Here is a 12,879-nt window from a genome sequence, read left to right on the forward strand (position 1 = left end):
ACTGGGTTGTTGGGTAGATGAAGTGAGTTGTTACAACTAACATTCTTAGAACAGTGCCTAAAGTGAAGGTGAAGTTGCTCAGTCGTGTCTGACTCTTTGCAACCCATGGACTGTAGCCTGCCAGGCTCCCCTGTCCATGGGAATCGCCAGGCAAGAATACTGGAGTGGGATGCCATTTCCTTCTCCAGGGGATCTTCCCAACCCAGGGATCAAACCCAGGTCTCCCGCATTGCAGGCAGACACTTTACCCTCTGAGCCACCAGGGAAGCCCAGAACATGCCTGGCACCTAGCAAATGCTCAAAAAGTGTTGTCCATTATCCTTACTCTCCCTTCACCTGACTGTGACAATCCCAACTGTATGTTACCATTTCCAAAATCTTCATCCCCTGCCCCTTCTTTTCCTAAGTTCTGGATAGGCATTTCTGATTGCCTAGTGGATATTTTCACTTAGATGCCCAGCAGTCGACTCCAACCCAAAACAGAGTTCACTTTTCCTTAAGACTTATTTCTCCTCCAGAGTTTTAAGGCTATCGGTCTTTCAAGCTAGAAAACTCAGAGTCAGCTGTGGGTGCCCCTCCATTTCCTGTGCAGCTCCATTCTTCTGAGGACCATTTCTCAAACTGGACCTCTTCATCATCCTTGAAAGTGGACAGGCTCTTATACCTCATCCCATTCTAGTTTCTGCCACACAGTCCTGGTAGAGTTAACTTCCTGAAAAAGGAATCTTAATATACTCTGGAAACTGTTATGCACTTGTGAATAGGGTAAAAAAAAATCATAGTACTACTGTTCATATTATGCAAAAACTGGTTAAAAAATCAAAGAACAAATATCGAACAACAGCAGATGAGATAAACTGTGAAATATTCAAATGAGAATACTATACGGCAATGTAGAAAAATACTCCTACAGCAACAATCAACAAGGATGAATCTTAAAAACATAATGTTGAACAATAGAAATCAAACACAAGGAATATATTCAGTATGATTCCATTTATAAAAAGTTCAGAAACAGAAGCTTCACTTTCTGAAGATGTATATATAAGTGACAAAACTAAAAAGAAATGATTAAGAATCACAAGGAGGGGCTTTCCCAGTGGCACAGTGGTAAAGAATCTGCCTGCCAATGCAGAAGACAAGGGGTCGATCCCTGGCCCTGAAAGATCCCACATGCCTTGAAGCAACTAAGCCCTTGTGCCGTAGTGTTTGAGCCTGTGCTCTGGAGCCTGGTAACCACAACTACTGAGCCCAGAGACTGCAACCACTGAAGTCTGAACACTCTAGAACAAGCTCCACAGTAAGAGAAGCTACTGCAATGAGAAGTCTGCACACCGCAACCAGAGAGTAGCCCCTGTTCGCAGCAGCTAGAGGAAAGCCCCTGCAGCACTGAAGACCCAACACAGCCAAAATAAATTAACAAATAAAATTTAAAATACCGTATTTAAAAGAAAAAACAAACAAAAACCCTTCCCTGAAAGCCATCAGAGAAGTAAGGTCTTAAAAAAAAAAAAGGACATTTCATCCCAAAACAATGAATTACACCTTTTTCTCAAGCGCACATGGAACCTTCTCCAGGATAGATCACATCCTGGGCCATAAATCTAGCCTTGGTAAATTCAAAAAAATAGAAATCATTCCAAGCATCTTTTCTGACCACAATGCAGTAAGATTAGATCTCAATTACAGGAGAAAAACTATTAAAAATTCCAACATATGGAGGCTGAACAACACGCTGCTGAATAATCAACAAATCACAGAAGAAATAAAAAAAGAAATCAAAATTTGCATAGAAACGAATGAAAATGAAAACACAACAACCCAAAACCTGTGGAACACTTTAAAAGCAGTCCTAAGGGGAAAGTTCATAGCAATACAGGCATACGTAAAGAAACAAGAAAAAACTCAAATAAATAACCTAACTCTACACCTAAAGCAACTAGAAAAGGAAGAAATGAAGAACCCCAGGGTTAGTAGAAGGAAAGAAATCTTAAAAATTGGGGCAGAAATAAATGCAAAAGAAACAAAAGAGACCATAGCAAAAATCAACAAAGCCAAAAGCTGGTTCTTTGAAAGGATAAATAAAATGGACAAACCATTAGCCAGACTCATCAAGAAACAAAGGGAGAAAAATCAAATCAATAAAATTAGAAATGAAAATGGAGAGATCACAACAGACAACACAGAAATACAAAGGATCATAAGAGACTACTATCAACAATTATATGCCAATAAAATGGACAACGTGGAAGAAATGGACAAATTCTTAGAAAAGTACAACTTTCCAAAACTGGACCAGGAAGAAATAGAAAATCTTAACAGATCCATCACAAGCACGGAAATTGAAACTGTAATCAAAAATCTTCCAGCAAACAAAAGCCCAGGTCCAGACAGCTTCACAGCTGAATTCTACCAAAAATTTAGAGAAGAGCTAACACCTATCCTGCTCAAACTCTTCCAGAAAATTGCAGAGGAAGGTAAACTTCCAAAGTCATTCTATGAGGCCACCATCACCCTAGTACCAAAACCTGACAAAGATCCCACAAAAAAAGAAAACTACAGGCCAATATCACTGATGAACATAGATGAAAAAATCCTAAACAAAATTCTAGCAATCAGAATCCAACAACACATTAAAAAGATCAGACACCATGACCAAGTGGGCTTTATCCCAGGGATGCAAGGATTCTTCAATATCTGCAAATCAATCAATGTTATACACCACATTAACAAATTGAAAAACAAAAACCATATGATTATCTCAATAGATGCAGAGAAAGCCTTTGACAAAATTCAACATCCATTTATGATAAGAACTCTCCAGAAAGCAGGAATAGAAGGAACATACCTCAACATAATAAAAACTATATATGACAAACCCACAGCAAACATTATCCTCAATGGTGAAAAATTGAAAGCATTTCCTCTAAAGTCAGGAACAAGACAAGGGTGCCCACTTTCACCATTACTATTCAACAGTTTTGGAAGTTTTGGCCACAGAAATCAGAGCAGAAAAAGAAATAAAAGGAATCCAAATCGGAAAAGAAGAAGTAAAACTCTCACTGTTTGCAGATGACATGATCCTTTACATAGAAAACCCTAAAGACTCCACCAGAAAATTACTAGAACTAATCAATGATTATAGTAAAGTTGCAGGATATAAAATCAACACACAAAAATCCCTTGCATTCCTATACACTAATAATGAGAAAACTGAAAGAGAAATTAAGGAAACAATTCCATTCACTGTTGCAACAGAAAGAATAAAATACTTAGGAATATATCTACCTAAAGAAACTAAAGACCTATATATAGAAAACTATAAAACACTGGTGAAAGAAATCAAAGAGGACACTAATAGATGGAGAAATATACCATGTTCATGGATTGGAAGAATAAATATAGTGAAAATGAGTATACTACCTAAAGCAATTTATAGATTCAACCCAATCCCTATCAAGCTACCAACGGTATTCTTCACAGAGCTAGAACAAATAATTTCACAATTTGTATGGAAATACAAAAAACCTCAAATAGCCAAAGCTATCTTGAGAAAGAAGAATGGAACTGGAGGAATCAACCTACCTGACTTCAGACTCTATTACAAAGCCACAGTTATCAAGACAGTATGGTACTGGCACAAAGACAGAAATATTGATCAATGGAACAAAATAGAAAGCCCAGAGATAAATCCATGCACCTGTGGACACCTTATGTTTGACAAAAGAGGCAAGAATATACAATGGATTAAAGACAATCTCTTTAACAAGTGGTGCTGGGAAAACTGGTCAACCACTTGTAAAAGAATGAAACTAGAACACTTTCTAACACCTTACACAAAAATAAACTCAAAATGGATTAAAGATCTAAATGTAAGACCAGAAACTATAAAACTCCTAGAGGAGAACATAGGCAAAACATTCTCTGACATAAATCACAACAGGATCCTCTATGACCCACCTCCCAGAATATTGGAAATAAAAGCAAAAATAAACAAATGGGACCTAATTAAACTTAAAAGCTTCTGCACAACAAAGGAAACTATTAGCAAGGTGAAAAGGCAGCCTTCAGAATGGGAGAAAATAATAGCAAATGAAGCAACGGACAAACAACTAATCTCAAAAATATACAAGCAACTCCTACAGCTCAACTCCAGAAAAATAAATGACCCAATCAAAAAATGGGCCAAAGAATTAAATAGACATTTCTCCAAAGAAGACATACAGATGGCTAACAAACACATGAAAAGATGCTCAACATCACTCATTATCAGAGAAATGCAAATCAAAACCACTTTGAGGTACCATTTCACGCCAGTCAGAATGGCTGCGATCCAAAAGTCTACAAGCAATAAATGCTGGAGAGGGTGTGGAGAAAAGGGAACTCTCTTACACTGTTGGTGGGAATCAAAGTAGTACAGCCACTATGGAGAACAGTGTGGAGATTCCTTAAAAAACTGGAAATAGAACTGCCTTATGACCCAGCAATCCCACTGCTGGGCATACACACTGAGGAAACCAGAAGGGAAAGAGACACGTGTACCCCAATGTTCATTGCAGCACTGTTTATAATAGCCAGGACATGGAAGCAACCTAGATGCCCATCAGCAGATGAATGGACAAGAAAGCTGTGGTACATATACACAATGGAGTATTACTCAGCCATTAAAAGGAATACATTTGAATCAGTTCTAATGAGATGGATGAAACTGGAACCTATTATACAGAGTGAAGTAAGCCAGAAAGAAAAACACCAATACAGTATACTAACACATATATATGGAATTTAGAAAGGTGGTAACAATAACCCTGTGTACGAGACTGCAAAAGAGACACCGATGTATAGATCAGTCTTATGGACTCTGTGGGAGAGGGAAAGGGAGAGGGTGGGGAGATTTGGGAGAATAGCATTGAAACATGAATAATATCATGTATGAAACGAGTCGCCAGTCCAGGTTCGATGCACAGTACTGGATGCTTGGGGCTGGTGCACTGGGATGACCCAGAGGGAGGGTATGGGAGGGAGGAGGGAGGAGGGTTCAGGATGGGGAATGCGGGTATACCTGTGGCGGATTCGTTTCGATATTTGGCAAAACTAATACAATATTGTAAAGTTTAAAAATAAAATAAAATTAAAAAAAAAAAAGAATCACAAGAAAAGTGGTTGTTGTCTTGAGGGCTTGAGTGGGATTATGACTAGGGTTGGGAGATGGGTAGGGTGTTTCCAAGGTTATATTTCTGTACCAGGAAAAAGGTTACAAAAATGTCTGCTTTATGATTATGTTTACAAGGTATGTTTGTTTTAGTAGTCTTCTGACCATAGATTATATCTCTCAACTTGTAAGTCAGGGAAAGAAAGAAATGTAATTATGTTATTTTCCAGTTGAAAACGCACAGTGCTCCCAGTTGTCAGGATGACAAGTTGTATGCTCCCGGTGTTAGCACAGAGGCTCTTCCAAGTCTTGCCCCAGCCATCTCTGCCCCATTTCATCCCATGTACCTCAGTTTCTGACAGCACTGGCCCCCAACATTCCTGTACTTACATGTCACGGTCTTCTTTAATTCCCTGCCTTCTCACTTGCTGCCTTAAATGGCATTTGGCAGTTCTTCATCTGACTAACTCCTCTTCTTTATTACTCAGCCCGATGTCACCTCTTCATTGAAACTACCTCCAGAACCTCAAGAGTTTAGTGGTAATGTTTCTTTGCTCCCGCTGTATATAATATAGTTCTGCAATCATTCTTAACTAATGTGATTATTACAAGAGTCCCTTCCGGAGTTCTGTCTCCCCTACTAACCTGAGAACTCCCAGAATTCCTCCTCTTAAATATCACTGCATCCTTCAATAAAATCAGTCATTCCCTGTCTACAACTCTCCCCTCACACCTGAGGTAGCCCTCACCACGTTGCATATTTACTCTATCTCCTTACAGAGCTGTCTCAACCTTTGTCATACAATGCTTGTATTAAAAAATAAAATGAGATAGTGTAAAGAACCCGGCACAGCGTTTAGAACATTTTAGTTTCACAAATTACACTTTGTAAAAGACTATTTAACAGTGCTGACTCAGACTTGTACTAGAGGGCGCTAGTTCACCACATAATAGTTTTATTGTGCTCTACGGGCATTTACACTTGACTTAACTCATCTAAGTGGAGAAGGAAATGGCAATCCACTCCAGTACTATTGCCTGGAAAATCCCATGGACAGAGGAGCTGGTAGGCTACAGTTCATGGGGTCGCAAAGAGTCGGACAGGACTGAGCGACTTCACTTTTAACTCATCTAAGGGCTTCCCTTATGGCTCAGCTGGTAAAGAATGCAGGAGACCTGGGTTTGATCCCTGGGTTGGGAAGATCCCCTGGAGAAGGGAAAGGCTACCCACCCCAGTATTCTGGCCTGGAGAATTCCATGGATGTCTATGGGGTCACAAAGAGTCGGACACGACTGAGCAACTTTCACTAACTCTTCTAAACAAGAACAAAAGGAAGAATCAGATATTTAGTAAGCAAGCTATCAGCTGTCTTTATTCAAAGAAATAATATAATTAAAAATTTAAGTCTATAACTCACTTGAGATTATTTAGGAGAAGAACAATCCAACAGTCATTGATGGCATCATAAACCTTATTCCCTAACCTGGGGATGGTCCAACTAGCAGTAGAAAAGTCAAAATAAGCAATGATGATTTAGTGCCCTCACCTGCACTAAAGTGCAGACATGCCAGGCAAGGTGTTTCCTCAACAATAAAATGGGAGGGCTGGACTATACCATCTTTGGGGTCCCTTTTAACTCTAACATTCTATAACACACAATTCTAGCCTTTTAAAGAAACAGTCATGGTCGCCAAAAATATAAACACTCAGTCAAGAAGTGACAAAATTTAATCAAAAGTGAAAAACAGAGAATTCTGAGAATCTGTCAAAACAGAAGACAAAAGTTCCATTTTTCTTCTTCTATATAAGACTGGGGTTTAAAAAAAAATCAGTGTGACAAAGGATTGGAAGTCTAAGAGATGTATTGTTTGTGAAAGAAATATTTTTTAGCTTCTTCTATATCTCCACTATTGAGAATAACTATTGTCAATAGTTAATTCAGCCAAATCTTTTTCATCTTTAGGAAAATGTGGCTTATTTTGTCGAGGCCAGCCAACCAAAAGCACTAGTTTTACAATGACTTTATTGACTTCAACCACCTGAAAAACCGCAAGCATCTATGACTAAAGTAAAAATCCAGGAAACAATACTAAATTAAAGATGGAAGTGAAAAAATTGGTAAATAATTTGTTTTATGTTTATGAAACTCTTCTACTTTGGAAGAAAAATAACTCACAGTTCGAGTGCAGGATGAGACTAGAAATAAAACATAAAAGTCTGATTTTGAGCTGATTGTATAGCTTATACTCTCTGTAAACCATCCTGCAGGGTCCTGAACTATGACAGAGTTGTAGTGATTTCTAAATTATGTTCATTATTATTTGATGATTTGAGTCCCAGTTTTCTCTTTTCTAAAATGAGGGCAGAGTGATGAAGTAATAATGACATTGGATGTGGAAGTATTACCAACTTATTTTTTAAAATAAATTATAGGGATGTCCTTTAGTCTGTCTTATTTTTTAAAAAAATCTACTTTGACAAAAAAAATTTGCTTACTCTTTTCAGTTTCACAAGATTAAAGGTAAAAAATTCGTATATCAAAATATGTTTGATATAACTATACTGATAACTCAATTAATAAACAATTATAATGTGGCACTTTGAACATTCTAAATAATTAACGGCAAATAGTGAAACATTGTTTTATATTGAACTTCATGCACTAGCCCATGAAAATTGCAAGCTGTATGGCTCTGGTCACATTCCTTAACCTCTCTGGGCCTAGCTTCCTACTTTATAAGACGGGGCTGTAGCTAGCGTCTTCCTTCCGTCCTTACAGAATCAGCATGCAGATGTGTGCAGAGTTCTTGCCTATTATCATCATTGGCATCCATATGCTTTAATATAATTGTGGTATAAACATGGACTAGGCAACGTTTTCAAGAATCTTAGCACATTTTATAAAATAAGCCTAGCATGTGGGCTCTTTATATCCTATTAAAAAAAACCCACAAAATTTGTTTTACAGAACTATCAAATACTCTTTCATTCCCGATTTCTTCCTCTGGCATCTAAATTATTTTTTTAAATAAGAAATGACCTCTCCTCAGCAGTGAATTCACAAAGGTCCTCTCATCACCTATAAGGTTCTTAAAACATCCACTAGGCAACACAGAAACTCATTTAGAAACAGAGGAAAACATTCAATAACTTAGACAAGATCCTCCCCTTGCCAGAACCTTTTTCAGGAAGTCGGGTGTACCCCGAGGTGCCAAGGTGTGACTCTCCACGGTGTAGGTGTGGCTGTAAAGCCAGATGAATAACCCACCCTCGCAGCCGCACCGCCTGCCCACATTCCTGGTGCCCACGTCACATTGTCTTATGTTCTCTAGGAAGTCAGCTGTGCTGGCATAGCCTCGCTCCCTAGATTGCACAATGACATGAACTCAAAAGGCATTCTCACAGATAATAGCTGAAGCTTAGCAAGAGTCTGCTGATTACCGGTGGTTTACAACATCCCACACTAGTGGTGTGTTATTTTAAGTTGTGCTTTGACATCTGGGCTTTCAATCCCATGTGGGACCACCATATATGTAATGGCCATAGAGCAGCTGCAAGTGTATCTTGTTCACATCTGTCTTTGTCATGTACTCTGTCCTGAAGATTGATTTTTAGGGCCACCACGTAACCCAGAGATGACCATGTTGAAACAGCTCCAGGATCTAATGTGTGGGAGGTTAATGATACCAGCTCACGGTAAGAGCTGGAGCTTTGTATGTTAAGGTCTTGGGATGCTGCAGTCTTCTGTGCTCCATTCATGTATTCAGTCAATCAATTCATCAAGTATCTTCTAGGTACCATGTATGTGCCAGGTACTGTGTTAGAACCATGTATATACAATAAGCAAGAGAGTGTAGTCCAAGTGTAGTCCAGCGAAGAAGACAGATGGAGTAGCAATTTTAATGATCTCTTTATGTCTCTTAAGTGTGACTCAAGGGCAGTATTCAATAACAGCAATGTTTAAAATTTTCTTTTCACTGTTTTAAATTATTATTGCAATTTATTTTCAACTTTGACAAAAGTTCTGTGAATTCATCTTTCAAAATAATCATACTTTCCTCTCTTCAAATTTTTTTTTTTGTATTAAGAACAGAGCTTTAAATATACACAGGGCTCTAAGAATTCTCCTCAGAACCCTAACAAATGTCATGGATCCATTCTTCTGTCATTAAAATAAATTCCTCAAAGAGTGAGGTGAGGGAGCTAAGAAATCAAGAATATCTCACAGGAAGGCAATACATGGGAATTTCTTTTCTTTCACCTTTTGTCTCTTATCCTGGACAAAATTTTAAAAGTGGTAAATAATAAATGCTGAAAAATGGGGGAAAAATGGAAAGTAGGGGAAATTTACAAGATGTTCCCCTCAGACAGAAAGGTATTTCCAGTATCCTGCTATTACCACTTCTTTGAAAGGAAAAGAAGGTACCTAAACTACTGCGAACTCTTGCTCAGAAAATAATTCATAAATATATACTAAAATCAATTTTCATTGTTTGATGTGGAAAGTGAGGGGCTGATTGAAGTGTTTTTAGAAGCTGGTGCCTCAAAGTCTGCCTTAAACCAAAGCCTCAAAAGCCCATCCCAGATCATCGATGTTTCCTTTGAGATTCACCATTGATATCATATGATTCTTCTGTAACGAAGACTTCCCAATTAGACATGTAGAAGAAGTACTTCAACTTTTCTCATTTAGAAGGTAATGCAACTGCCTAGATTATTCAAAATGCTCGTACAATTGGTGGTAACTGTTTTAATGAAAAAATTTTTAGGCCATGCAGTGGGCATGTGGGATCAGCCGAAGATCAAATCCTCACCCCCTGCGTTGGAAGTGTGGAGTCAACCACTAGACCACCACAGAAGTCCCAATTGGTGTTATTTTTTTTTAATTAAATGGAAAGAGAAGAAAGGAGCATCTCCTCCATAACCCTGTTTTTACCTTCTCAGTCTTGTTTCCCATCACCTTATATTATTACTCACCCTGCACTCCAGCCACATCAGTCTAGTTGAAGTTCCTTAGACAAGCAGGCTGAAAATAGAAATGGCAGGAAAATTTGGACAATTTTCTGTTTATTAAGGGACAGTCAGGTGAGACAGGTGATTGGGGCAGAGCCAAGGCAGGCAGCCTGCTCTCCTATAGTAAATGAGACTCAGAGACAAATATCCTCAGTTCAGTTCAGTTCAGTTCAGTTCAGTTGCTGAGTCGTGTCCGACAAATATCCTCAGGGCCCCTTGATTCATCATGTTTTATCAACACGCTCCCACAGAACAGGCACTTCTTTGGTCAGATGTTTTGCCTATGAGCTGGGCCTTAAATATTCCCTCTCTAGACTTAGTCAAGGGAGTTGATTATCTCCTATCTAGACTGTTCGCCACAATATTCAGCACTACTTGGCAGAATGTTTTTGTCGTGATTGTTGCTCTTTGTTCCTCCCACCCACCCACTCACTCATATCATCAACTACCTGAGGACCATGTTTTATTTTGTGGTTGTTCTCTACCAAACCTCTACTTCCTCACACAGTACCTGGCAGGTTGTAGGTACCCAATAAACACATGTCGCTGTCATTCTTATTGTCAACTCACCTGAAAGGTGATGTGGGGCTTCTAGTCACACATACTGGATATGAACGAATTTATAATCCCTACCGAAACTCTATGCAATCCACTTAAGGGATTTTAAAAATGAAAAAGAGACTAGGAATGAGGATGTCAAGAAAGACAATTCTGACTACCCATGACACCCTTCCCTTCTCAGATTTCCTTATCCCGTCTTTCCCTTACCCTCACAGCACCTATTAGCTTTTAATAGATTATAAAATTTACTTATGAATTATGCAAATTTGTCAGACCATTCCTAGAAGGTAAGCACCAAGAAGGCAGGATGTTTCTTTATTTTACTCACAGATGGAGTATTCTAAGCACTAGAACAGTGCCTCATACTTAGTGGGTACTCAAAAATATTTTCAGAGTGAATGAATGAAGAATAGAACAAGACGGTGGGAGCTGAGAGTAGACGGGTGAATGGTAACTAAACAGGAGGCTGAAATCCACATAAACAAGAAAATGGGATTTGAGTTGACAGAAACAAGCCAATTCACTCAGCAAAAGAGCAAGTATGCTAAGGAATTGGTGCCTGTGGGTGTTGGAATGCAAGGGAGTGGAAAATGGAATCACAGCAGGCAGAGTTCACCTGGATGCCAGCGGAAGATGAGGCTGCGGCTCCCAAGAGGGACTGAGAAGAGGATTGTGGTTTAAAGACACAGCACAACCGAGGGGAGGCACGGGCTTAGAGAATACTTGTCTACTTACCAAACACTGAGACTCTAGCCCCTTTTTCCACTTGACTTTGAGAACACAACAGTTAGGCCTATTAAGTGACTTCCTCCTCCAACATCTCTCCACTGAACTAACCAGGGAGGAGGTGAGAGACTTTCTCTCTAGTTAAAACTTCTGTCCAAGAGAAAACTCAGTAACAGACTTTGCAATGGCAACAATAGAAATTGGAAAGTCATGGAGCCATGACTTCACAACTCTAAGTTATTTCCAGAATAAATTGTTGGCAAAGTGATCAATCAAGTGAAGGAGAGAATAAATAATTGTTCAGAAATGGAAGGAGACAAAACTTTATTCCCCATGCCTCCTTTCTCAGGAATCTCAGGTAAGATATCATATCTATCCTACCTGAGATAATATTTTTAGATATTAATATCTCAAAAAGATATTAATAAAGAAAAAGGAAACTTGGGGCCAGGAAACAAAAGATACACACAGAAAAGAGGTGCAGAGAATCCTCAGAATCATGGAGAAATATTTGACAACAACCATCATTCAAGGATGGTCCCAGGAACAAAAAGAACTGCCAGATGACTTAGATGTGATTGAACAGAATAAGATGCATGTTTATATTGGAAAGTCTGGGGATAAGATGATGCTGCTTGACGACTAAGCAAATGGAAGAAAAAAAAAAGAAATAATCATTAACTCTGGGAAAAACAAAGTTGTATATGAAAGGAAGTAAGAACATGGCCAGCCCTTAAGTCATATTTACATAGTTTTAATATACAAATACTGTCAGTAAAATAAATTCCCGAGAGTGGGCCAAAAGTTATGATAGCTCTGTGAGAAGAAAGGTGGTGCGTGAGGCAAGTGTGAAGAAAGGGGAGATGAGTGAAAGAGTTAAATCCTCTTTTCATTGGTAGGAAATTTTAGACTTAAACACAAACAAGGATGTAATGAACCCAACAGCTAAGATGGTCTGAAATTGGTTACTTCCAGGAAGCAGGAATCTAGAGTGAAAAGGGAGAGGGCAGGAGGCTTTTAAAACTACAAGCCTTCTAGTGCTATTTCAGTCCATGGGGTCGCTAAGAGTGGGACACGACTGAGCACTTCACTTTCACTTTCCACTTTCATGCATTGGAGAAGGAAATGGCAACCCACTCCAGTGTTCTTGCCTGGAGAATCCCAGGGACGGGGGAGCCTGGTGGGCTGCCGTCTATGGGGTTGCACAGAGTTGGACACGACTGAAGCAACTTAGCAGCAGCAGCGGTGCTATTTTACTTTTCCAATGATGTGTGCTTATAACTTACAGAAAACAAAAACAGAAAGGAAACCCCCCAAAAGAAACTGCACTGCCAAGAACAGGAAACTCATAATGTAACTTCATCAACTTTTATCTTTTGCATGGCAATCACATCTTGCTTAATAGGGTTTGAACCTATTAAAATAA

The sequence above is a fragment of the Bos indicus genome, chromosome 9, assembly GCF_029378745.1.
Source record: "Bos indicus isolate NIAB-ARS_2022 breed Sahiwal x Tharparkar chromosome 9, NIAB-ARS_B.indTharparkar_mat_pri_1.0, whole genome shotgun sequence".
Taxonomy (NCBI): domain Eukaryota; kingdom Metazoa; phylum Chordata; class Mammalia; order Artiodactyla; family Bovidae; genus Bos; species Bos indicus.